General features: G+C 48.6%; 1 long non-coding RNA gene across 1 annotated transcript; it reads right to left on the bottom strand.

The window, feature by feature from the left end:
• Positions 1 to 18,385: 18,385 nt before the first annotated feature.
• LOC144334843 (uncharacterized) lies at positions 18,386 to 25,567 on the bottom strand. The gene is made up of 2 exons (XR_013405083.1): positions 25,272 to 25,567; positions 18,386 to 20,895 (listed from the first exon to the last, which is right to left on the bottom strand). It is a non-coding gene; the product is annotated as an uncharacterized LOC144334843 (long non-coding RNA).
• Between the last annotated feature and the right edge of the window lie 658 nt (positions 25,568 to 26,225).

Genomic DNA, 26,225 nt, shown 5'->3' with positions numbered 1-26,225 from the left:
TTAATATGCTAGGGACGAGAGGATGATACTACACCCAATATTGCAGGGGGAGTACACCCACCCAGTGATATTGTTCTTTTTTTTTTTTTTTTTTTTTGAGACGGAGTCTTGCTCTGTAGCCCAGGCTGGAGTGCAGTGGCCGGATCTCAGCTCACTGCAAACTCCGCCTCCCGGGTTCACGTCATTCTCCGGCCTCAGCCTCCCGAGTAGCTGGGACTACAGGCGCCTGCCACCTCACCCGGCTAGTTTTTTGTATTTCTTAGTAGAGACGGGGTTTCACCGTGTTAGCCAGGATGGTCTCGATCTCCTGACCTCGTGATCCGCCCGTCTCGGCCTCCCAAAGTGCTGGGATTACAGGCTTGAGCCACCACGCCCGGCCTGATATTGTTCTTAATATACTGCACCTCCCACCACCAGGTATATCGTTCCTAATATCCAGAGGAAGAGAGGATAACATTATGCCCAATACCGCGGGGCAGTGTCACACCCTCTGTGATGTTGTCCCTAGTATCCAAAGGTAGAGACGATGATGTTACTGGCCATATTGCAGGGGGTGAACACCCTTCTGTGATATCGTTTTTGACATTCAGTTGGGGAGAGGATAACCTGAATCCCAATATCACTGAAGGTGTACAGACCCCTGTGATGTAGTTCCTAATGTACGGGGAAAGAGAAGAATATTGCTGTCAATATCGCAGGGGGTGTAACCACCCTGCCCCCTGTATGTTGTTCCTCATATGCAGCGGGGTAGAGGCTGATAGTACTCCCAATATCCCAGAAGGTGCACACACACCTGTGATAGAGTTCCTAATATCCAGCGGGAAAGAGGCTGATTTTACTTTCGATATCACAGTGGGTGTACACCGCCCCCAACCCCGGGGTATCGTTCCTAATATCCAAGCGGGAAGAAGATGACATGGCTGACAATATCGAAGGGGGTGGACACTTCTTCCGTGATATGGTTCCTGATATCCAGGGGGTGAATGGATATTAGTCTCAAAAAAGTAGGAACCGTACAGCCACCCTGGGATTTTGTCCTTAATAAGCACAGGGGAGAGGTGATATTACTACCAACATTGCAAGGGGTGTACACCCCTCCTGTGATATTGTTTTTTATATCCAGGAGAGGAGAAGATGGTATTACTACCAATATTGATGTGATGTACAGCCCCCAAGGGATATTGTTCTAAAGATACAGGTTGAAGGAGGATGAGATTCCATCCAATATAACAAGGGGTGTACACCCCGCCTGTGATGTGAATCGTAAAACCTAGAAGAAGACAGAATGACATTGCTTCCAAAAACTCACGGGGTGTACACCCACCTTGTGATATTGTTCCTGTCATCTAAAGGAAGAGATGATGATACTACTCCCACTACCGGAGGAGGTACATACCCCCCTGTAATATTGTTCCTCATAACCTTTGGGGGAGAGCATGATATTACTTCCAGTATGACAGTGGCTTGACACCCAGTCTGTGATATTGCTCCTAATTTCCAGTAGGTAAAGTACAATGTTCCTGCCAAGAGAGTAGTGGGTGTACAGCCGCCCTCTGATATGTCTCCGAATATTCAGGGAAACACTGGAGGACATTACCCCAAATCTCCCAAATAGCGTACACCCATTGTGTGATATGGTTGCTAATATCCGGAGGTGTAGAGGATGGTATTCGTTCTCCTGTCGCAGGCTGTGTACACACAACCTGTGAAATTCTTCCTAATATCCTGAACAAAAGAAACTGCTAGTAATGGACACACATTGCAGGGGGGAGTAATTGGCTATTACGATCCACATCGCAAGGGGTGAGGAACTCCCCACTATATGGGGAGTAATATCAACCCCCTCTCCCCACTGGCTCTTACGATCCACATCGCAGGGCAATTCAGGACACCAGCCCTGCCCCAAACTTGACCCAGACAGTGGGTGTCATGGGACCACCTCAGGGTGGGTGGCAGCTCAGCTCAAAGGTATGCTTGCTGCCAAAGACCAACTGCTCCTGCTAGTTTGAATCTGGATACAGGGTCTCTGTTGGTGAGACAAATGACCATGAGGCAGACACCCTGAAATCTAGCACGACAGAGCTCAACGCCCCATGAGAGGCACCATAGCACGCAGACTTTGCAGACATACTAGCAAAGGCCACAGCAGGCCCTGAGAGAGGAACAATCTGACCAAGATCCTGGGGTCCTGCCACACAGCCCTTAAACCAGGGACTGGAAACTGTTTCCCTAAAGAGCCAGGAGTCAGTATTTTCAGCTTTGCCAACTGATCTTTGCCTCCAGGATGCAACTCTGCCATGGCTGCACGACAGCTGCCTTCTGCAGGTGGCCTGTGAAGAGATGGGCATGACTGCACCCCCATCAAACTTTACTTATGGACATGGAAATTTCTCAGTGTCATGAAGTGTTAGGTTTTTATTTGTTCAACCATTTGGAAATGTAAAATCTGTTCTTGATTCACGGGCCACAAGAACAGGCAGGGACAGGCTGCCCCTTGCCGACCTCTGGAATGAGCTTAGAGAAGGAATGGACAGGCTGGGCCAGCGCAGCCTACTCACAGGGGATTCGCTGCAGGAGGGTCCTTCGTAGCAACCACTTCTCATCCTTCGTCTTGGCTTCAAGTGCAGTTCAGGTGGAGAAAGAGAACAGAACCGGCCTCAGCAACAAGAAGGAAGGAGATGCAGGGTCAAGCAGCCGTGTGGATCCATCACACTCAACATTCACACCAAGCGGAGCACAAGCAGGACCAGCCCGGGGGACCGAAGTGGAGGCTCTCTGGTGGGGGACCTCTGGGTGGGCAAGATTCTCTACCTAAAAGTCAAATAGAAGATCTACACAGCAGTAGTTCCAGAAAACACACACTAAGAAAAAGGCCAAAATAAAAATAGGACACCAAGTTTGGCCAACCGGGTCTCACAAGCCAGTAGGTAAGAAAGCCCAGGAGGGCCCACCAGAGGCGCTGGGGGTGGGTTCCTGCCTGCAGGGGGCCTGGGACACCCCATTCCCACAGAGGAGGACCCAAGCTTTGGGGAGGAAGCTGTCAGAGTCACCCAGTGAGCTGCTCAGAGCTGGAGCCACAGAGCAGGGGAGGAGCCCTGGCTACGTCCCCCTGTGCGCTGAGAAGCTGAGGTGGGGGCACACCCCCAGGGGCCGATGCAAACAGTGGACCGCGGGCCCTCCTCCTGCCCAGAGGATGCTCAGCTCCCAAGGGACCACCAAGGCCTGGAACCCAGGGACACACCACCTGACCCTTATGCCCAGGCCTCCTGGACCAGGCAATGTCCAGTACAGGCAGGCAGTCTGGGCTTGGGGCCAGGATAGGGGTGGGTGGTCCTGCTAGCCAGGCCTCCTTCTCCCTACCAGCTGGGCTGGCGGCACTGTAGTTTTGGTACTGGCAACATATTGCTGCCCTCTTTGGCCACACCAGTCCCTGGCTCCCTGGTTAGCCCCAGTGCTGTCCAACCCACCTAAACAGGTCCCACACACCCAGTGCCCACCAGGCTCCTGTCAGCCAGGAGGACCCGTGCTCATCCCCTGAAGTATCTGTGGGAGCCTGCATCCCACAGGGACCCACATCTCGGGGCCAACCTCCATGGGGTTTTCTTGGTTGTGGTGGCAGGGGTGGGGGGGTGTTGACCTCCAGCCCTCCCATCCTGGCCACTGTGTTTTATGGGAATCATTCAGTCCTGGGAGCCTCCTGGGGACCCCAAAAGGAAGACAACAGGGTGGCCATGGCAGCCTCAGCCCCAGGCTCTGCGCCCAAGCGCAACAGAAGGAAGAGAACAGAGCGGTCATGGCAGTCTCTGTCCCAGACTCCGGGCCCAAGTGCAACAGTCTTCCGGTTCTGGTTTGATCTGGGCGGTAACAACAGGTGAAGTCATTCACACAAGGATTGGCTTCAATATAATGCATCAAGGGACTGTGGAGGACACAGATCAGCCTCCAGACCAGTTACACCTGGTGACTTAGCCAGTGCAGGCTGGGGAGTGGAAAAGCTGACCCCTGACCTCCCCACCTACCCTGCCCACCAGATGTCAGTAGCGGCCAGAGATTCCTGACTTCAGGCAGAGGCAGACAGCACAGTTGCTGCCTCCTTTGATCCCATCCCAGGGCCCACAGGGCCTGCAGAAACCTGGCAGGGGCTGAGTTGGGAGAATCAGGCAGGGAGATGCCAAGTGAAGAATGTGAGGGACTGGGTATGAGGGGCACTAGGGCACAGGGTCTGCTTCCCCTGGGGAGGTGGCAGTGAGACATATAGTAGCCAAGCCTCCACAGGCACCACCCTGCTCCCAGGCATGTGTGGTGCCCATACCCACCCCAATGGCTGCAGGAAGGTTCTTCATCAATAAAAGGAGAGGACGCACCCACACCCACATAGGCATTGGTGCCCACACACATCAGAGAAGAAAATTGCTGCTGTGTGCAAGGTGTGGGGAAAGGGGCAATGTCCCCTTCCTTCCCATGGTGGGTCCAAAATTACCTGTTCCTGCCAACACCTCCACCCCCAACTCCACAAGCTGCTGACCTCCACCACAGTGCCATGCCACGTGCCAGGAATAGCTCAGCGGTACATCCCAAAGGGTGTTATCCTGGAGTGGCTGTGCTGGGCAAGGGACACATTTCCTAGTCACAGAGGTTTTCTTTCTTTACCGTTCACCAGCCCTGTGTCTCCATTTCCCCCACTGTGGCAGCGTAAAAATCCCATCTTGAAGACTAGGAACTCAGAAAAGTCACCACACCTGGTGAAATGGGGGTGAAACTCCCTGTCTTGAACCTCTTGCTCCAGGACTGATGTCCAATGGGACATGGCCAGGCCAGCATCCTGGGGAGGGCTGCATTCCCTGCCTGGGGAACCTTGCTCCCAGTTAGGGATCACTGGAGTTGAGGCCCCTAAAGGATTGGGGGAGGCACAGGGGTAGACTGGAGGTAGCCCCATCATACAGGCCTGTGTAGACCCCAGAAAACCAGCACTGAGTTCAGACTCTTGTGTTTTTTGTTTTTTTTTTTTTTTTTTTTTTTTTTTTTTGAGACGGAGTCTCGCTGTGTCGCCCAGGCTGGAGAACAGTGGCCGGATCTCAGCTCACCGCAAGCCCCACCTCCCGGGTTTATGCCATTCTCCTGCCTCAGCCTCCCTAGTAGCTGGGACTACAGGCGCCCGCCACCTCGCCCGGCTAGTTTTTTGTATTTTTTAGTAGAGACGGGGTTTCACCGTGTTAGCCAGGATGGTCTCGATCTCCTGACCTCGTGATCCGCCCGTCTCGGCCTCCCAAAGTGCTGGGATTACAGGCTTGAGCCACTGCGCCCGGCTGAGTTCAGACTCTTGTGTGAAGCTGGCCACATGAAAGTATTTGGGCTTTGGGGTGTGATGAGGGCCTGGGGTCAGGGAACAAAGTGTTCTGGTTTGGACACGCAGGAGGTTCTCTGCAGCTCTCTCAGGTACAGGGTATGTTGCTAAGTATATGCTTTTAAAAACCCTAGGAGGAGGGGGCAGCTAGAAGGGACTCTGAAGTCAAGGGCATGGTCCAGTCTTACCACCTCCCCAGCTGAAGACATGCTGGAGGACAATTCTCCAGAGTTTCCTAACAAAGAAGAGAAAAAAGAAATCAAAAAGACCTGGAGGATAGGCAAGCTAATGAGGGCTTACTGGGATTACCCTGCCTAATCCTCAAAACAAGCCTTCCCTATCTGTCCTCTGGGCCAGGTGAGGAAACAGGTCACCGTAGGACATTCAGACCCTGGGCAGGCAGCTGGCAGCCTGGAGCCCAGGAGGTGCAAACACATTTTTACTAAGGCACATCCTGCACAGCCCTAAATCCATTCAACCTTGAGTCAATAGAGCACATGCTTCTGTGAGCACAGGGTTGGGTCTAGGGTTACAGATTAACAGCATCTCAAGGGAGAAGAATTTTTCTCAGTACAGATCAAAATGGACTTTCTTATGTCTTCGTCTTTCTCCATAGACACAGTAACAGTCTGATCTCTCTTTCTTTCCCCCACACAGAGAGTGTCACCACTGTATGTCAGCCACCGGGGTACAGGCTTCAGCTTACACCCACATTCCAAATTCCACCCTCTCACCTTGGCAGAAGCTGGCCAGGAATTGGGGCCAATGGATGGGTGGGATCTGCACACGACACCGTGTTCAGGTCCCCATGACGGCTTCACACATGGGTGGTGGCCCTACAGTTCCAGGTGCCACACATACGCCAGCCCCTGCTCGGGCCCTGATCTTTGAGGAGGGAGAGCAGCAGAACCCGGGCTCTGACCGCACAGTGCCACTCACACCCACAGACGATTCTCCACACAGTCATCATATCTCGGTCCTGGCCACCTCCCCCTGCAGGGCCTCAGCTCTTTCCCGGGACTCACGTGATCCTTCCTCACATGCAGCTCTGGTAGGATGCATTGATCTGTACCCAGGGGCTCTGAGGTGACAATGGTCACGCTCGTGCAGAGTGCAAGGGCACAGGCTGGGTGCCCATTGTAGGGACCCTGACTGCAGCACTCCCAGACTATCATCGGGCATGTTGGCCCCCAGGCTTAGCTAGGTCACCAGCAGTAGGAGTGCACTGCTCTGGACTCTGCAGGAGGAGGACAACTGTCACCACATCTTGATGTTCTCCTGCTGGTGTCACTCTGTGCTTCTCATCTCCTGGTTGTAGGATTCAGGGCAGACTCTCTGAACACCTTGTGGGAAATAGCAGAGTCCAGCAGAGAAGAGGAGAAAAGCCCAGCTGCAAAGATAAAAAAATGGCAGGTGTGACATGGGCCCGCATTCAGATTCTGTATTTAGATGAGGTCTTCCAGAACACCTGCTCTCATTGGATAATACTTCAAATATATGTGTGTGTGTATATATATACATATACGTATATATATATAAATATACATATACATATATATACAAATATACATATACGTATGTGTGTGTGTGTATATATATATAGATATATATATTTTTTAGATAGAGTCTCACTCTGTAGCCCACGCTGGAGGGCAGTTGCATGATCTTGGCTCACTGCAACCTCCACTTGCCGGGTCCTGGTTCAAGCAATTCTCCTCCCTCAGCCTCCCGAATAGCTGAGATTACAGACATGCACCACCATGCCGGGCTAATTTTGTGTACTTTTAGTAGAGATGGAGTTTCACCATGGTGGCAAGGTTAGTCTTGAACTTCTGGCCTCGGGTGATTCACCCACATTGCCCTCCTAAAGTGCTAAGATTACAGGCATGAGCCACAGTACCCGGCCCATTGTGGCAGCTTAATCATAGAGGAAAAGAAGGCCCGGACCCAGCACGAAGATGAGGAAAAGGGGTAAGAGCAGTTCTCTCTCCTATGGTGTGGCCAGGCACTTAAGCTTTCAACATAAGGGATACTAAATAGCTTTCCCAACAAAAACAACTGAGATGTTGGATAAAACCTACCAAAATGCATCTTTGTAAGTGTATTACTGAGCTGGCAATGAGGGATAGAATCCACAGCAGTCAATAAAGAATTGGCAGGAACTAAAGTGGAATTTTTTTTTCCCTTTAGACAGTTGCACAGAGGATGAGGCATCAGAAACAAAACTGTATGTCTCTCCAAAATCAGGTCAGAAATCTGACATCTTAGACTTAAAATGAAAGCCCACCTCAGAGCAGGAGCAGCGAGGAGAGCAGCTGTCCCTGCATTGCTGCTGGGTGGAGGGAAAACCCTGACCCTGAGAACCGACGAGAAACAGTCCTCCAGGAGTTCATGCTGGAAGACCTGGAGAGCATGGGTCAAATCGACGTGGCACCAGGCGGCTGCTCACTTCACCTCTACCCCATGTGAGTGAACATCTTTGCTGAAACAATGCAACCCTGTCCTCAAAACATCTCCCCACATAAAATTCCAAGGAAGATAAGTCCGTGTGCAAAAAGTTACAAAACTTAAGTCAACAAAGTACTGTGGATACATCCAATAATTCAAGAAACAAATTCAACAGAGCCACAAAAATTCAAAAGGTGGAAAAGATCAACTGCTGGCAAAGGATCCACTGCTGTTGCTCCTGCTAAGAGACTGTATTTCATAAAAAAGTAAACACGCCCCTCTGTGGCCTCACACTTGCCTTCTCAGGCATGTCTGCCCCAGAAATGCCCTTGCACTGTCTTCTCCAAGAGACACGTACGGGGCAAGAATATTTAGGCTGTGATTGTAGAAATAGAAAACACCTGAAAGCCATCCAAACACACCTCTATCAAGGAAAAAAGCTGGCATAGTCATATTGTGGAATATGATACAGCTGTGAAAATGAACTGCAGTTAGAAGCATCAACAATGAAAAATTAGAGTAAACAAAGGAAATTACTGAAAAATACACTGCTATTCCATATACAGTTCACAAACCATAACATATGACATTGCTTAATAATATACACAGAAATGATAAACCTTATGAAAAGCAAGACAAACATTAACACATTAGTCCTATGTCTGGGTGAAGAAGGGAGACCCAGGTGATCAAGGAAGGGCATATTGTAGCCTTTCAAGACAGTTGATACTAATGGATGATGACATCAGTGCAATTATTAATCTTTGGTATTATGCATTCAGTTTTGTTTGTTGGTTGGTTTTTGAGGCAGAGTTTTGCTCATGTAGCCCAGGCTAGAGTGTAATGGCATGATCTCAGCTCACTGCAACTCCTCTCTCCTGGGTTCAAACAACTCTCCCACCTCAGCCTCCTGTGTAGCTGAGATCACAGGTGCCTGCCATGATGCTCAGCCAACTTTTTGTATTTTTTTAGTAGAGACGGGTTTCACCGTGTTGGCCAGGCTGGTCTTGAACACTTGACCTCAAATGATCCACCTGCCTCAGCCTCCGAAAGTGCTGCCATTACAGGCATGAGCCACCGTGCCCACCCAAATTTTATAGACTCTTACGTGTCATATATTTCATAATTAAACATAAAAAATAAAATATTTACTGTAGTTTGTAAATGAAAGAGCAACAAAAATGTTGCAAACTTTTTTTTTTTTTTTTTTTTTTTTTTTTTTGAGACAGAGTCTGGCTCTGCCGCCCAAGCTGGAGTGCAGTGGCCGGATCTCAGCTCACTGCAAGCTCCGCCTCCCGGGTTCACGCCATTCTCCTGCCTCAGCCTCCCGAGTAGTTGGGACTACAGGCGCCCGCCACCGCGCCCGGCTAGTTTTTTGTATTTTTTAGCAGAGACGGGGTTTCACCGTGTTAGCCAGGATGGTCTCGATCTCCTGACCTCGTGATCCGCCCGTCTCGGCCTCCCAAAGTGCTGGGATTACAGGCTTGAGCCACCGCGCCCGGCCTGTTGCAAACTTTTAAACATCAAACCTGTTGTATAGCTCATAATGACCCTCGTATTAAGCTGTGGTAAGTTCCAAGTTGTATTTCACTGTCATTTTCTGAAAACTAGGTGAACAGATGAAAAACAGAATTCAGTTTTCAAACAAGATATTAAGATAATGTTACTGGTTGAAGGTGTCCAGGTTCTTGCTGCCTTGAACAAAGACTTGGACACAACGCAAAAATGGAGCAAGGAAAGAATGAAGCAGCAAAGCAGAGATTGACAGAAAATGAAAGCACACTCCACAGGGTGGGAGCGCCTGAGCACAGGGAGCCCGTTACTGAAGTCTCTGGGGTTGGAATCCCCTCTAGAGGTTTCCATTGGTTACTTGGTGTGCACCCTATGTAAATGAAGAGGAGGAAGTACAATTACAATGACATGTACTCGGTGTATGTCCTGTGTAAATGGAGAGGATATTTCCTGTCATAGCTCAAGAGTTTCCATTTGATTTGGTTCTCCGAAGTCAGGGTGAATCGGCCTTATGTTCCTGCCTCCAGACCCTTTTCTCCGGCCTCCGTGGAATGGATGGCAGGACATGGAAAAGTGTTCTGTCCAAATGACATGCCCCAGGGCACTGGCAGCTGAGGACGAGAGGGAACCACTTGGTGCCACTGAGGAACGCTCACCCGTGTCTCCACACCGCACAGAACAAAGTGAGTGTCCTTGTCCTGAACCCTCTGAAGTGAGTATCTCGCCTCAGGGCTTTCATGAAACCCTTTTTTGGAGAGGCTCCTTCTCTCTCCTTCTGCAGCCACAAGGCAGCAGGGATAGCCCCTCTCTCGCTGAAGTTCTTCTAAAAAAAACAAAGAGAATAAAAGAATAGAATTAATGTAATGAATAATAAAATAATGAAAATGAAACTTTTTTTACAGAAGCAGCTCTGGAATTTCAAGTATTGGTGGCATTAAAAGCAGAAAATGGGCCTATAGGCGTGGTGGAGTGGCTCACGCCTGTAATCCCAGCACTTTGGGAGGCCGAGGGGGGAGGATCACGGGGTCAGGAGATTGAGACCATCCTGGCTAACACGGTGAAACCCCGTCTCTACTAAAAATACAAAAAATTAGCCAGGCATGGTGGCGGACGCCTGTAGTCCCAGCTACTCAGGAGGCTGAGGCAGGAGAATGGCGGGAACCCAGGAGGCAGAGCTTGCCATGAGCTGAGATTGTCTCACTGCACTCCAGCCTGGGCAACAGAACAAGACTCTGTCTTAAAAAAAAAAAAAAAAAGAAAAAGAAAAGAAAAGAAAAGAAAATGGGCCTATTATAGAGCTCAATTTAATGGCAAAATTTAAGGAAAGAATAAAAAGACTCTGCTAATAATGATGACATGAGCTGCTCATATTGCCATTTTCTCTGGGAACCAATATTGGGGAGGAGGTGGGACCACCTGCCACCAGGCTCCAGGTGATTTTCAGGCTGTTCCCCAAAATCACTGCAGCCTCTTCCCTGCTCGTCCCTTGATGCTGCTGCTGTGCCGGGTGTCCTGTGTGGTAGGAGGCACCTCGGAAACTTCCAGTGGGATGGGCTTGTGGCATTCTGAACCTGAATGCCGTGATCACTAGGAAGTGAGGAGACACAAGCAGGAAGGGTTCAGGGATGGAGCGGCCGCTTCTCAGGGATCAGTCTCAGGCCTGGGCTGGGAAGAATCCCCTTTCAGGACAATGGCTCCAGGCTGAGGTCAATGCTGTTTCTGTGCATTATGATGACTGACCTGCATCCACAGGGAAGCGTATCTGGGCTCCTTTTTTCCAGGCGATGTTGGGAACACCTTGACATGGGCACTGGTGGATTTCAATTCCAGCCTCCCAGAAGCCACTCCAAATGGAAATTAAGCTAATGGATGTAGCTAGAGTAAGTAAACAACTTTAGGTCCTGGACAACAATTTTCACATACAATATAGTGTGCAGGGCAAAATGAAGCCTCAGGACCCCAATTCACAGCCAAAAAGAAAAAAGCATTAAGCTGGAAGTTGAATCATGCAAGAAACTGCCTTTCCTTTTGTTCCTAAGCGGATAGCTACAGATAAAGGGTTACGTATCTCCACAGGAAGCTGGTCTATGTTCACCTTATCTTATGTAAAGGACTGATTTACCGCCTGTGAGATGAAGACATAACTGACCATTCCCCACCTGCTCTCTTTCTCTTGCAACCTGAGGATGACCACAGGCTCCCTCTTTCCCCTCCAGCCCACCCTTTTCCTCCAGCCCACCCTTCCCCTCCAGTCCACCCTTCCCTCTAGCCCACCCTTCCCTCTAGCCCACCCTTTTCTTTTTTTTTTTTTTTTTTTTGAGACAGAGTCTTGCTCTGTCGCCCAGGCTGGAGCGCAGTGGCCGGATCTCAGCTCACTGCAAGCTCCGCCTCCCGGGTTTACGCCATTCTCCTGCCTCAGCCTCCCGAGTAGCTGGGACTACAGGCGCCCGCCACCTCGCCCGGCTAGTTTTTTGTATTTTTTAGTAGAGACGGAGTTTCACTGTGTTAGCCAGGATGGTCTCGATCTCCTGACCTCGTGATCCGCCCGTCTCGGCCTCCCAAAGTGCTGGGATTACAGGCTTGAGCCACCGCGCCCGACCTAGCCCACCCTTTTCATCCAGCCCACCCTTCCCTCCAGCCCACCCTTTTCCTCCAGCCCACCCTTTTCCTCCAGCCCACCCTTTTCCTCCAGCCCACCCTTCCCCTTTAACTACTGAAGCCCTCAAAATCATCTTGGGAGGAAGGCACAGACCACAGACTGTTTCTGTGATTCCGGGTTTTTTTCTTCCAAGCATGTCCTTAACCTTGACAGAATTAACTTTTAAATGGATTGAGATCGGTCTCAGGTACCTTTTGGTTTACAATCGCATGCCTCAGCCATCGCACGGCTCTCTGGCCTTTGTCCTCTTTTACCAAAGGAGGAGGGTGAATTCCATGATCCTAAAACCCCTTCAGCTCTCCATAGGTTTCTAGGGGGACACAATTACCTAAGAGATTAGAGAGAGCATCCTAAAATAGAAGTAGACAGTATGTGACAGTTAGGCTTCAGTTTGGCTGCATAAAACAGAAGATTCAAGCTAACAGAGGCTCACACATAGAAAGGTCTGTCTTTTCACATGAAAGGAATCTGAAGGCAGGCAGTCCTCCCCTGTGCACTGGATCTGTGATCTTATCAGAGAGCCCAGTTTCTCCTATCATTCCTTCAGGCACTTTGACTGAAGGTGGTTGTATCTTCTAGGTCACCTCATGGCCCAAGAGATCAGCTTTGTTCCTGCAATCACAGCTGCATTCAAAGCAGCAGGAAAAAGAAAAAATAAAACAACGTCGTACTCAGTAGTTTGGCTTCTTTTAAGTCCTTTTGGATGTCCTGCTCAACAATTCTACTTATATCACATGGGCCAGAATGCACCAACATGGCCACATGGGTGTACAAAGACAGCTGGGAATTGAAGCATTTAGTGCAGAGCTTTGGGCAGAAGAGGAGGAAGACATGGATGTTGAACCAACTGTTTCTGTCACATGGCGTTTTAGTTGAACTTGGAAGGATGAGTGGGTTATTCACAGACAGGCTTGGAGAGAGACACAAGCAAGGATCGTGTGTGGAAGAAGCACGTCGGAAATTCGCAGGATAAAAAGAGTCTCTCCCTCACTGTAGATTCTTCTTGCTAAAAACTCAAGGGCTTCTGAATTATTTCCATACTTTTTCTTTCTGAATTGAGAAGATTTACAATTCAATTATGTGTAACGCTGAGACATCATCGTCTTGGGGATTGTTTAAACACTAGTCTGTTTGGGTTGGGAAAGAGAAACCTAAGACCCAAGTGCAGGGGGAGGGAGTTTCAAGGTTCCTGGAACAAAATGCTGGAAGGAATTCAGGCAAAATATTCGATGGTCTTCTGATTGCTCTCTGGTGCCTGTTGTGAAGTCTAAAAGCTGTGATGCTCCCCAGGAATGGCTGTGTTCTGAAAACTTTTCCAGGAAAGTGTCTTGAGCTGGGCTACATTGTTAGCTCTCTGCTTCACAGAAAGAGCCTTCTCGAAGTCCAGAGGGCACTTAGATAAGACGGATTACATGGCACTCAAGGCTTCCTCCGTGATTTTCTTCCAGACATCTCTGAGGCATCAGAAGCAAGGGTCAACAACTCAGTGTCATAGAAATTTTAAAATGAATCAAATATTTGGATGCAAAGAGAAACCTTCAAAATGATGCCTGTTATTTAGCATTTTATTTTCCACAAAGCAAAACAAAGCTATAAACTTCTCACTGTAACTGTGAGGGAAGAGAATCCTAAAACATTTTGTCTTAGCCTGTTTTCTGCTTCTCTTAGCAGAGTGCCTGAGACTGGGTAATTTACAAAAACAGAGATTCACTTCTCACAGTCCTGGAAGTGGGAAGTACAAGGTGAAGGGGTGGTGGGCATCTGGCAAGGACCTTTGTGCTGTGTCATCCCACAGGAAGGTGGAAGGACAAGAGAACATGAAGGAGTAAGAGGGGTCAAACTCATTTTTGTAACAGACCAACACTTGTGATAAGGAACCCACTCCCCCAATAACAACATTTGTCCACACATGAGGGCGAAACCCTCATGACCTGATCACCCCTTAAAGATCCCTCCCCTCAGCACTACTGCATGGGGGATTCAGTTTCCAACACTTGAAATTTGGGGGACACTTTCAAGCCATAGTAAGAAAGAAATGGCAAAAATAAATTATTTATACAGTGTTTATCACTAATAATAAGGCATGCACAAAACATCATTTATAGTCTATATTCACTATAATATGTTGTGCTCTATTTTCATGTGAATTCATGCAAAGAAATAAAAAACAAAGAGAAAGATTTTTGAGAGAGGTATTCAGAAACAGCACCATAACATTAGTTAAACTGAGAAACTGGTGGAAGTAATTGCTTTAAAAACCTTTTTTATTTGCTGGTTGTTTGGAAGTCAGTGGTGACATTTCAAGGAGTTGTCATTGGGAAGGCAGATTTCAGGAGGCTTTAGTAAGAGGGCGTGAGGAAGATGGGGAAGGAAGGAGGACAGGTGACTGAGAAAGATTCTTGGTGGCAACTGGAAGTACAGAAATAGAATGGTGACTTCAGGGAGAAGCAATTCAAGGAATGTTGTGCTTTTGCTTCTCTCTTTCTGTCCCTCTCCCCATTTCTCTTTCCATCTCTCTCCCCATCTCTCTTTCCATCTCTCTATGCCTCTCACTTTGTCTGTCTCTGTTTCTCCCTCTCTGTGCCTCTCTCCTGGTTGCTCTGTCTCTCTCTGTCTCTTTTTAAGACTCTGTGTGTGTCTCTGTCTCTCTCTTCCCCTCATCTCTTTCTCCATCTTTCCATGTCTCTCTGTGTCCCTGCTTCTCTGACTTTTTCTGTCTCTCTCTCTCTGTCTCTCTCACTCTCCTTCTTTCTTTATTTTTCCTTTCTTTCTTTCTCTTTCTTTCTTTCTTCCTTCCTTCCTTCCTTCCTTCCTTCCTTCCTTTCTTTCTTTCTTTTTTTTTCTTTCTGTCTCTCTCTCTCTCTCTCTGCATGTGTGTGTGTCTCATTCTCTTGGTTTCTCACTCTCACTCTCCATCTCGCAGCTCTCTTTGGTTTCACTATGCAAGCTGACTCTCCCCACCTGATGATCCAGTGGTATTAGCAGGAACTGTGTGGACTACCCCCACCACCCGCATCCTGTGCCCATCCATGAACTGGGGCAGAGGAGAGGACTGATCTTGCTACTTGGCCTGACTGGACGTGCTGACCCTCAGGATCACAGGCAGTGGAAGGAGCAGCTCCTGGAAGGTCAGAGTGGGTCCTGTGATGGATGGAAGTGACAAGTATGTTGAGCAACAGAAATGACCAGCACTTGGTCTATGGCAGCAGGAGCTCAGAAGTGAGGAATCCTAGGGCCTTAAATGAGTGGCCCATTGTGGCAAAAACTTTTTTAAACAAAAAAATAGCCCCTTGGGCCGTGCGCGGTGGCTCAAGTCTGTAATCCCAGCACTTTGGGAGGCCTAGAAGGGCGGATCACGAGGTCAGCAGATCGAGACCATCCTGGCTAACACGGTAAAACCCCGTCTCTACTAAAAAAAATGCAAAAAACTAGCCGGGCAAGGTACCGGGCACCTGTAGTCCCAGTTTCTCAGGAGGCTGAGGCAGGAGATTGGCGTAAACCCGGGAGGCGGAGCTTGCAGTGAGCTGAGATCCGGCCACTGTACTCCAGCCTGGGCGACAGAGCGAGACGCCGTCTCAAAAAAAAAAAAAAAAAAATAATAGCCCCTAAGGAGTGTTCCAATGACCACCTCTTAAGCAATACAATTGACCCTTGAACAATACAGAGCTTAGGGGTACCAACCCACCATACAGTTGAAATTCGGAAAATAGCTTTTGACTACGCCAAAAGGAATTTACTAATAGCCTATTCTTGTGTGGAAGCCTCAGTGATCACGTAGAGAGTCGGTTAGCGCACATTTTGTGTGTTATATGTATTGTATAGTGTATTCTTACAGTAAAGTAAGCTAGAGGAAATAAAGCCATCATAAGGAAAATGTGTTTACTATTCATAAAATGCCTCATCATAGAGGTTCTTCTCCTCATTCTTGCATTGAGTAGGCTGAGGAGGAGGAGGTGGGAGGAGAGGAGGAGGGGTTGGTCTTGCTGTCTAAGGGGTGACAGAAGTGAAAGAAAATCCATGTGTAAGTAAGTGACCCACACGGTTTAAATGCTGTTGTTGAAGTATCAACTGTTTGAACAGGGAGGCTTTGAAGTGATCTGTTTTTTTGGGTTTTTTTTTTTGTTGTTGTTGTTTGATTTTTTTTTTTTTCTTGAGACAGAGTCTCACTCTGTTGCCCAGGTTGGAGTGCAGTGGCGCAATCTTGGCTTACTGAAATGGAAGTGACTTCTTTTCAAATAGGGCATGGCAGGGAAAGGGGGAGGAAAATGGCAAAAGTCTGCCCCACAAACTCAGGACCAAGATTCCCAATTTCTTCTCTGGTGAGTGGGGCTCTCATTCCCTAGACCACAAAGTCTATTTGGGTTCAAAGACCACCAAGGCTCTGGGCTTGGTCTTCCAAGAGAAGAAGGTATCTGGGCCCTCCCAAGTGTGGGGAAAAGAAAGAGAGATCAGCCTGTTACTGTGTCTATATAGAAAGAAGTAGACATAAGAGACTTCATTTTGTTCTGTATTTGAGACACTGTTAATCTGTGACCCTACCCCCTACCTTGTCCTTGCAAGAGACATGTGCTGCGGTGACTAAAGGTTTAATGGATTTTGGGCTGTGCAGGATGTGTCTTTGTTAAAGAAGTGCCTGAAGGCAGCTTGCTGGTTAAAAGTCATCACCATTCTCTTAATTTCAACTACCCAGGGACACGTACACGGCCAAAGGTAGCAGGGACCTCTGCCTAGGAAAGCTAGGTATTGTCCAAGGTTTCTCTCCATGTGATAGACTGAAACAATAATGCTAAAATGTTTATGGAGATGTTTGCATATGCATCTCAAGGCACAGCATTTTCCTTTAGACTTATTCATGTCACAGAGATTTTTGTTCGTATGTCTTACTGCCGATTTCCTCCCTACAATGATCCTATTGTCCTGCCACTCCCTTATCTTTAAGATGGTAAAGATAATTATCAATAAATACTAAGGGAACTCAGAGACCGGTGCCAGCGTGGGTCCTCTGTAAGCTGAGCGCCCGTCCCCTGGGCCCCCGCTTTTCTTTCTCTATACTTTGTCTCTGTGTCTTATTTCTTTTCTCAAATCTCTCGTTCCACCTAACGAGAAACACCCACAGGTGTGGAGGGGCAGGCCACCCCTTCACCCAAGAATGCACAGCTGTCCACCCCTGGATGAGTGACCGCAGCTCTGACCCTGTCCCTGGTCTGGGCTTCACTCCTCCTCCTGCAGGGGGCCGCAGCCTCAGGCTCAGGAGTTCTCTAAACCAGGCAACACGTGGTTGTGGGTGGGCGTGCTTGCAGGCAGAGGAAGAGGTCTGCAGCTTACATTAGAATCTCAATGTTGACACCCAAAAAACATAAAAGCTCCTGCAGGATGCTGGCATATACAACTAACAAGATAACACTGTGGGTGTACATTCTGGCACACAGGAAGAGCATTCTTGTTCGTGGCGGTGGTTTCAAATATTTCAGTGAATTTTCCCTTGAATGCCTCAGTCGGGCGCCACTTCAGTTCAGCTCGGGCAGCAAGGGAGCTTCAAGGACTGGTAGTTATGAATTCAAGCTTGTACACAGTGACAGGTCACAGGTCTCTGGAAGATACCTGTCAATCAATATTCAGAGGTAGCATTGCATAACTGAAGCATAGGACATATCTGACCTCATCTGACATGGCTTAAATCATGATTGTTTTTCTAACTGGGAAATTCATGTAACTTATTTGCCAATAAAGAACCATCTCTCTCTCCCCCCATTTTCTGATGTAATGCTAGTCATTAGGGAAATGTTCTGATGATGTTCGTGAAAGAACAAACCAGTGTCTTCCGCTTTTATACCATCCTTTTCACACATACGGCTCTTGCTGTTTCCATGTGACACTAAAAGTATCGGGAATGCCAGGAAGTCTCTTTAATCATCGTTCTCCAACGTGCTCAGGAGATGAAGTCATTCTGTGAAGTGGACTTCCGTTAACAACACTGAGAAAATGTCCTAGAGAAAGTAAAACTTGTAATGGCCTCATACTTTACAGAAATAATGCAACTTCTTTCTTTCATTTCTAGTTTTCAGGTATTAATTTTAATTGGTTCAGGGCAACCTGTTTCTGCATCAAAGTCTTGGGAAACTTCTACCTGGTTTTATTTTGTTTATTATTTATTTATTTATTTATTTATTTATTTATTTAGAAATAGAGTCTCACTGTGTCACCCAGGCCAAAGTGTAGTGGTATGATCACGGCTCACTGTAGTCTCAACCTCCCAGGTTCAAGCCAATCCTCAGGCCTCCACCACCCGAATAGCTGGGACTACAGGTGTGCCACCATGTCCTGTTAATGTTGTATTATTATTTTTTTATTTTTTGTAGAGACAGTGTTATGCCCAGACCGTTTATTCCCCGAAGAAGACCACCAGAGTCCAGAGTCAAAGCTAAGCAGCAAGGATCTTTATTACAGGTTCGAACCTGGAGCTCTCACTTGCTCGTGAAACGAGACGGGCAGGAGAGCTCCCCTACTGAGCTCCGAACAATGTTATATAGTCTAAGGAAAGTAGGCATAGAATCATTATACAAATTAGAGGTATGATTGGCTGGAGTTTGAACAAAGCGATTTGGCAAACTATGATTGGTTCCCGCCATTTCTGATATTTCAGTACAACCCTTGAGGCGGAAGAGCAGTTTTACACAAAGGCAGTTAATTATATTGCATCAGGTTGCACGACCAGTTTATGGCTATCTTGCTTAAACACACCTTGTGACCTGGCTATCTTACTTAAACATTCCTTGTGACCTGGCCTCAGAAAGAGAAACATGTACTTACAGAACTTACGAAACCTCTGGTACGTGCAAAGATTAGAGAGCAGAACAAGGGTGTAGCGGGTGGGGGGCGGGTACACATCTATCTTTGTGTCCTTTCATTTCTCCCTTCTCATAAGTAACTGGATGTCCAATCTTGGATTTCCAGAGTCTTATAATATAGCCTCACTTTCTGGGTGCAGGAGAGGCTGGTGATGGCTACGGAGGACCATTAGTTGGATGGTATCAAACCTTTCTCTGACAAATTGTAAACTTTTATTTACCACACAGGGGCCTATAGTGAATAGAAGTAGTAAAGACATTAGGGGGCCTAAAAGGGGTGCCAGAAGGGAAAACATTGAAGAGCTCCACCAATTGTTAGCGGCTGTAGTGAATTGTTGCTTTTTCATTTCTAAGCTTAGTTCGTGTAGGCGTTGGACTCTTTCCTCAACTAACCCTGACTCATTTATATAGAAACAGCATTCTTCTTTGAGGAACATACAGGTACCTCCTTTCTCAGCCGTGAGTAAGTCTAAGGCTCTGCGGTTTTGAAGGGTGACCTGTGCTAGGGAGGTGAGCTGCCGCTGAAGGGAGGCTAGGGAATAGGCGGAGTCTTCCATAGCAACAGAGAATTGTTGTAACAGCTTGTCGTTTTCTATCATGGAGTGTTGTAGGGCCCCTCCTGCTAACCCCGCTGCGACGACAGAGGTGGTTAAGGATATTCCGGCAATTAGTGGTAGAAAAACTGCTCGTCTATGTCGCGCAGTTTTAGTTGGGGCGGTCCCTGCCCAGCTTATGAACTCTGCCGGGGTTAGCAGTGTCAGTCGGGGAACTAGGGTAACAGGGATACACAACTGTCCGTCAGAGATGCTTTTGGACAGAGTTTTTAACAGAGTCATATTACACCAGAAGAACACACCAGGGGGAGCATATATGGGACTATTAGGGTATGTAGCCGATTGGTTGCAGAGGCTGTTGCTAAATGCCGAATAACAATAGGGGTATTTCTCTTGGTATGGGTCACGGTACAGGGCTACATCGGGTATCGTGACTATCGATGAGTTAAAACCTGTATAGTTTGTGGGAGGGGAGGATAGAGGAACAGCCGTTAATGGTGGTCTTCCTAGGGTTGCACACATAAAGCAAGAGGACAGGTCGCCTAAACCAGTGAGGTTGGCGAATGCTTGCCCTTCCCGTAATAGAGTTAGCCAGGAGAAGGGCTGCAAGTCTTGTGATAACTTGGTTTCTTGCCTGTGGATTTGTGTGTGGATTAAGGGTTGAATCTGGACTAGACTTCTCCACAGATATAAATGGCTACTGGGCCAGGTACTAGTTGATGAGTAATATACTCCCCCATGTTGTGGGGTTGTCCACCGAGAGTCCCATGGGTCTCTAATTATCCAAGTGTAAGTGACGGGAGACTCAGTTTTGTAAAAATACCACCCTTGTCGTTCTCTCCAGTATCGGACAGAGTGCGTCTTACAGTAGCTATATGGGCAACCTGCACTCTGGTGCCACCAATAATTTTTACAATTATATTCAGTTTGATCATATTCAAAACAGATCATGGGTGTTGCTGGTTGGGCAATCTGGAACCTAGTGAAATTGAGGTAAACTATAGTATTACACCCTGAGGGTGGGCAGTCTGTGCTAGCTAGCAGTTTACCCGCTTGGGGGGTTTCCCCGGGGTGAGTTTTGTTTTCATAGAGCCAGAACCTCCAGACATAGGGATTAGACGGCGCAGCAGTGAGGAGAGTCAGATGCATAAGGCATAAAAGCATAGGTAAGCTAGACATGGTTACGGCTATGGGGATGACGGCGCAGGGTTAGCTTTAAGGGATTGTTCTTAGCTTTGTCTACAGTCCATGTAACCGGTGCTCCAGACGGCTCGAGAAGGTCGGATGTTGGGTCCACTGGTTTGACGTGTGTGTAGTGGATCCACGAAGCGATGCCTTCTACTTTGAGAGCGGTGGGAGTAGTCAGGAGTACTTGCAGTGGTCCTTTCCACCTGGGTTGAAGAGTTTCTTGCCGGTGGCGCTTGACTAGGACCCAGTCTCCCGGCTGGAACGGATGAGGCGTCGGCGGAGGTCCTGCCTCGTACAGTTCTCGTAGTCTGGGCCAAATTTCCTGGTGAATTTTCTGTAAGGCTTGTAAGGAGAACAGGAGCTCAGAGACATTTTCAGTTTCAGGTTTGAGTAAGTCATCTTTTAGACTGGGGACCAGGGGTGGGGGTCTGCCATACGTGATTTCATATGGTGTGAGGCCTAGTCTGTAAGGGGTATTTCGGGCCCGGAACAGAGCGTAGGGGAGAAGTACTACCCAATTAGCGCCAGTCTCCATGGTCAATTTAGTTAAGGTCTCCTTCAGAGTCCGATTCATCCTTTCTACCTGTCCTGAGCTTTGGGGCCTATAAGCACAATGTAATTTCCAATTTGCCCCCAGAATGGAAGCCAAATCCTGACTTACCTTAGCAATGAAGGCTGGTCCATTGTCTGACCCTATTTGGAAGGGAAAGCCATACCTGGGGAGGATTTCTTCCAAAATTTTCTTTGCTACAACCTGAGCAGTTTCTCTCTTAGTTGGGAACGCTTCTGTCCATCCTGAAAAAGTATCTCAGTCTCTGACGTTACAGCCGCTCCTGCATACCGCTGGCCTTGGTGGACATAGCTGCTGCCATCAGTGAACCAGGTGAGTTCTGTGTCGGGGAGCGGACGATCTTGCAGGTCCTCCCGCACCCCATGCACCTGAGCCAGTATCTCAGTGCACTCATGGGACGGGGCGTCCAAGTCTGGATTTGGCAGCAGTGAAGCAGGGTTTAAAGAGGTTGGGGGCAGAAAAGTTATTCTGAGGGGGTTTAACAGCAGTCCTTGATAGTGGGTGAGCCGGGCGTTACTCATCCATCGGTCCGGCGGCTGCCGGAGGACGCCTTCAATGGCATGCGGGGTTATAACGCGCAACTCTTGCCCCATGATAAGTTTATCAGCGTCTCGGACCATTAGGGCGGTCGCCGCGATTATCCGGAGGCAGGGTGGCCAGCCAGCAGCCACTGAATCTAATTTTTTTGACAAATAGGCAACTGGCCTCTGCCAGGGGCCTAGGTACTGTGTTAACACGGCTTTTGCAACACCCTTACTTTCATCCACGTATAAGTGGAAGGGTTTGGAGACATCAGGGAGCCCCAGCGCGGGGGCTGATAACAAGGCAGTTTTGATTTGCTGAAAGGCCAGCTCAGCCTCTTCCGTCCAATTGAAGGGCTGCCGTTCCTTTGTTGCCTGGTATAGGGGCTTGGCTAACTCAGCAAATCCGGGTATCCATAACCTACAGAACCCTGCCGACCCCAGGAATTCTCTCACTTGCCGTGTTGACTGGGGTCTAGGGATGCGTAGGACTGTTTCCTTTCGGGCTTTGGTTAGCCAGCGTTGCCCCCCTTTTAATAGGTACCCCAGATAAGTTACCTCCGACTTGCAGATCTGAGCCTTTGTTGCTGAGGCTCGGTAGCCTAGCTCCCCCAGAGTCTTCAGGAGGTCCTCAGTCCCTCGAACACAAGTTTCCGGGGACCTGGCCGCTATTAAGAGATCATCAACATATTGCAAAAGAGTTATTTCAGGGTGTTGCCGCCGGTACTCACCCAGATCTTCATGAAGGGCTTCATCGAACAGAGTTGGCGAGTTCTTGAACCCTTGTGGCAGTCTGGTCCATGTTAGCTGACCGTTGATGCCCCTCTCAGGATCCGTCCATTGAAATGCAAAGAGTTCTTGACTTTTGGGAGCCAGAGGAAGGCTGAAGAAAGCGTCTTTTAGATCAAGAACGGTATACCACTGTTTTTTGGGATGTAAGGCACTCAGAAGGGTGTATGGATTGGGCACAGTGGGATGTATGTCCATGACCCTTTTATTAACTTCTCTTAAATCCTGTACTGGCCTGTAGTCCGTACTGTTGGGTTTACGAACAGGTAACAGTGGAGTATTCCAGGATGAGTGGCAAGCCCGTAGGACTCCCTGGTCTAGGAGTCGGCGGATATGGGGCGTAATTCCTTCTCTTGCCTCCAGGGGCATAGGATATTGCCGAACCCGAACGGGGTCCGTCCCTGGCTTAACTTCCACAAATATGGCAGGTCGATGTTTAGCTAGCCCCAAGCCCCCAGTTTCTGCCCACGCTTCAGGGAAACGCTGGAGCCAAGAGTCAATTCCCTGATCGGGGGGCTTTTGCTCTTGATGGAGTCGGTACTCATCTTCTAAGGTGACAGTCAGGATAGATATTGGCCTGTTTTGGGAATCAGTTATCTTGGGCCCTTCTGGCTCAAAGTGGATTTGGGCCCCCATCTTTGTCAGCAAGTCCCTCCCTAGTAGAGGGCAGGGGCTCTCTGGGATGACTAGGAAGGAATGGGAGACTTTTCCCGTTCCTAAGTCTACAGTCCTCTGGGTTGTCCAGGGGTATTTTTTGATGCCTGTGGCCCCGTGCACCCAGGATGTTTTCTTAGACATTTTTCCAATTGGTTTGGTTAGGACTGAGCGTTCCGCCCCAGTATCGACCAAGAAGCGAACTGGGGACCCCTCCACTTGCAAAGTTACCCTGGGTTCGGGGAGGGGGTCCGAACCCCGTCCTCCCTAGTCAGAGTCCTGGGTAACGAGTACGGAGGTAGGGTTAGCTGGTCTCCGTTTCTTTGGGCAGTCTTTAATCCAGTGGCCACGTTCCTTGCAATAAGCACACTGATCTTTTTCTAATCCTTGCCTAGGGCCTTGCTTTTTCTGCTTTCTGTTTTGGCCATTTCCTGCCTGGGGGAAAGCTGCTACTAAGACTTTGGTCATTTCTTTGGTTGCCTTGAACTGTTTTTCTTCTGGAGTATCCCTATTATTATAAACTCGCTGGGCCATCTGAAGGAGGTCCTGAATCTGCTTTCCCTCTAAACCTTCTAATTTCTGGAGTTTTCTTTTAATATCTGGTGTTGCCTGGTTTACAAAGGACATTACTACCGCTGCCTGATTTTCCGGTGCTTCCGGGTCCATAGGGGTAAACTGTCTGAAGGCTTCCATTAATCTCTCTAAATACACAGCGGGGCTTTCTGTCTTACCTTGTAACACAGAATATACTTTAGCCAAATTGGTGGGCTTGCGAGCTGCAGCCCGGAGACCCGCCATTAGAGTCTGGCGATAAATGAGCAGTCGTCCCCTACCTTCTGCCGTGTTGTAGTCCCATCTGGGCCGGGTCAAAGGGAAAGCCGCATTAATGAGGTCAGGATTTGCAGTTGGCTGGCCGTCATCTCCTGGAACCAGTTTTCTGGCCTCAACTTGGATTCTTTCCCGCTCCTCCGTTGTGAACAGGATTCAGAGGAGCTGTTGACAGTCATCCCAGGTCGGCTGGTGAGTAAACATGACACTGTCTAACAACGAGGTTAGATCTTTGGGATTATCTGAGAACCGAGCATTTTGGGACTTCCAATTGTATAAATCACTGGTGGAAAAAGGCCAATACATGAGACGGGAGAGCCCGGTATCATCGAGCGATCCTATTTCTCTGAGAGGCAGGGCTACAGTGGAGTCAGGGAGTCGGGAAGCTTGGTCCCGCTGTACGCGGCCTCGTGTTCGGCCGGCCGGCCCCCCCAGGTTACTTTCACTCTCGGCTGCTTCCGCTTCTCGGTTTCCCTCTACGGAAGCACCACCCTGGGGGACTGGGTCCTGCGGGATAAGGTGCTGATATGGTGGGGGAAATGTGGGTTCTAACGTTAGGGGGTCCTGGCTGTCCGGCAGCACAGGGGCCGAGGGAGCAGAGGGAGTCTTTTGTCTTGTAGGTCGCGTTACTAGGACTTTGCAGGGCTCAAGGATGAATGGAGTTATCCAGGGTGGTGGGTTTTCCACAAGATCCTGCCACACTAGAATATAAGGAATTTGATCAGGATGTCCTGACTGCCCTGGCAGGAAAATCTTAGTTTTTACCTTAGTAATAATAGAGAGACAGAAAGTTCCTTCAGAGGGCCACCCTACGCCAAAAGAGGGCCACTCCGAACGGCAGAAAGTAACTAGCTTTCCCTTCTTTAGTTCTACGCTTAAGTTACGCCCCCGAGCCTTCACATCCTTAAAATTGGTAACAAGGAGTGAGAGCGGCGTGCTCTGGTTGTTGCCCATCTTTGGACTGCTCCTACAAAGAGAAGGGGGGACGAAAATGAGTGTGAAGCAGAGGGGAGTATCCGACAGGTCCGGTCCTGGAGGGGGAAGAAAAGGTTTTATGTTTCGTTTTGGGCTTACACTTAACACTTAACAATAACGGACAGACAGTAATAACGATGAGCATTCGCGAGCGCGTGTCGGACTTCCGACCTGAGTCAGACGGGGCAACCAAGGATGGAGGCCCCCAGATGGGCACTGGGGAACGTCTCCCACCAGTCCCGAGTGGCTGCCTTCTAGCGCATCCGCCAAGACCGTGCCACTTACAGAACAGACCAATACAGATTACAGATTACGGATTTCGCGAAATTTCAGGGAGACAGACAGAGACAAAGACAGAGACAGTGACAAAGCCGGCTTACCTACAGATTAAGATCCGTTGACTTGGGGGTCTGGTGGGCTTGGGGGAAATCCCGGACGAGCCCCCATTTGTTATGCCCAGACCGTTTATTCCCCGAAGAAGACCACCAGAGTCCAGAGTCAAAGCTAAGCAGCAAGGATCTTTATTACAGGTTCGAACCTGGAGCTCTCACTTGCTCGTGAAACGAGACGGGCAGGAGAGCTCCAGGTTCGAACCTGTAATAAAGATCCTTGCTGCTTAGCTTTGACTCTGGACTCTGGTGGTCTTCTTCGGGGAATAAACGGTCTGGGCATAACAACAGGATCTCGTTATGTGTCCAAAGCCGGTCTCGAACTCCTGGTCTCAAGCAATCCTTGTGTCAGCCTTCTAAAGCACTGAGATTATAGACCTGAACCACGGCACACAGCTGATTTATTATTTTATTTTTTCAGAACTCTATGCAACCTGATTCTTAATACGTAAGGAAAGAGAAGCCAGACAAAGGTGGAAGTAGTTACACACGATGTGAGTGCCATTTGGCACTTAGACAAGAGAGGCGGATTATAAAAATAAAAGATCCGCATGTCGCAGTTGGCTGTGGGCTTGGATATGGAATCCAGCACTTTTTATTTTTATTTTTTTTAGGAGATAGTGTCTCACTCTCTTGCTCAAACTGGAGTGCAGTGATATAATCATATTTCACTGTAATCTCAGACTCCTGAGTTCAAGTGATCCTCCTACCTCAGCCTCCCAAGTAGCTGGGACTACAGAAGTGCCATCACTCCAGGCTAATTTTTCTTTTTTTTTAATTTTGTAGAGACGAGGTCTCCCTGTGTTGCCCAGGCTAGTCTCAAACATATGACCTCAAGCAATCCTTCCGCCTTGGCCTCTAAAGCGCTGGGATTGTTGGTGTGAGCCACTGTACCCGGTCAAGGAACCAACCCCACCTGTTTTCTATATAAAGTTTAGCATCTAG

This window comes from Macaca mulatta, chromosome 15 (genome assembly GCF_049350105.2).
Source record: "Macaca mulatta isolate MMU2019108-1 chromosome 15, T2T-MMU8v2.0, whole genome shotgun sequence".
NCBI lineage: Eukaryota > Metazoa > Chordata > Mammalia > Primates > Cercopithecidae > Macaca > Macaca mulatta.
Note: the sequence above shows the minus strand (reverse complement) of the source record. Positions and strands in the feature narration are given on the sequence as shown.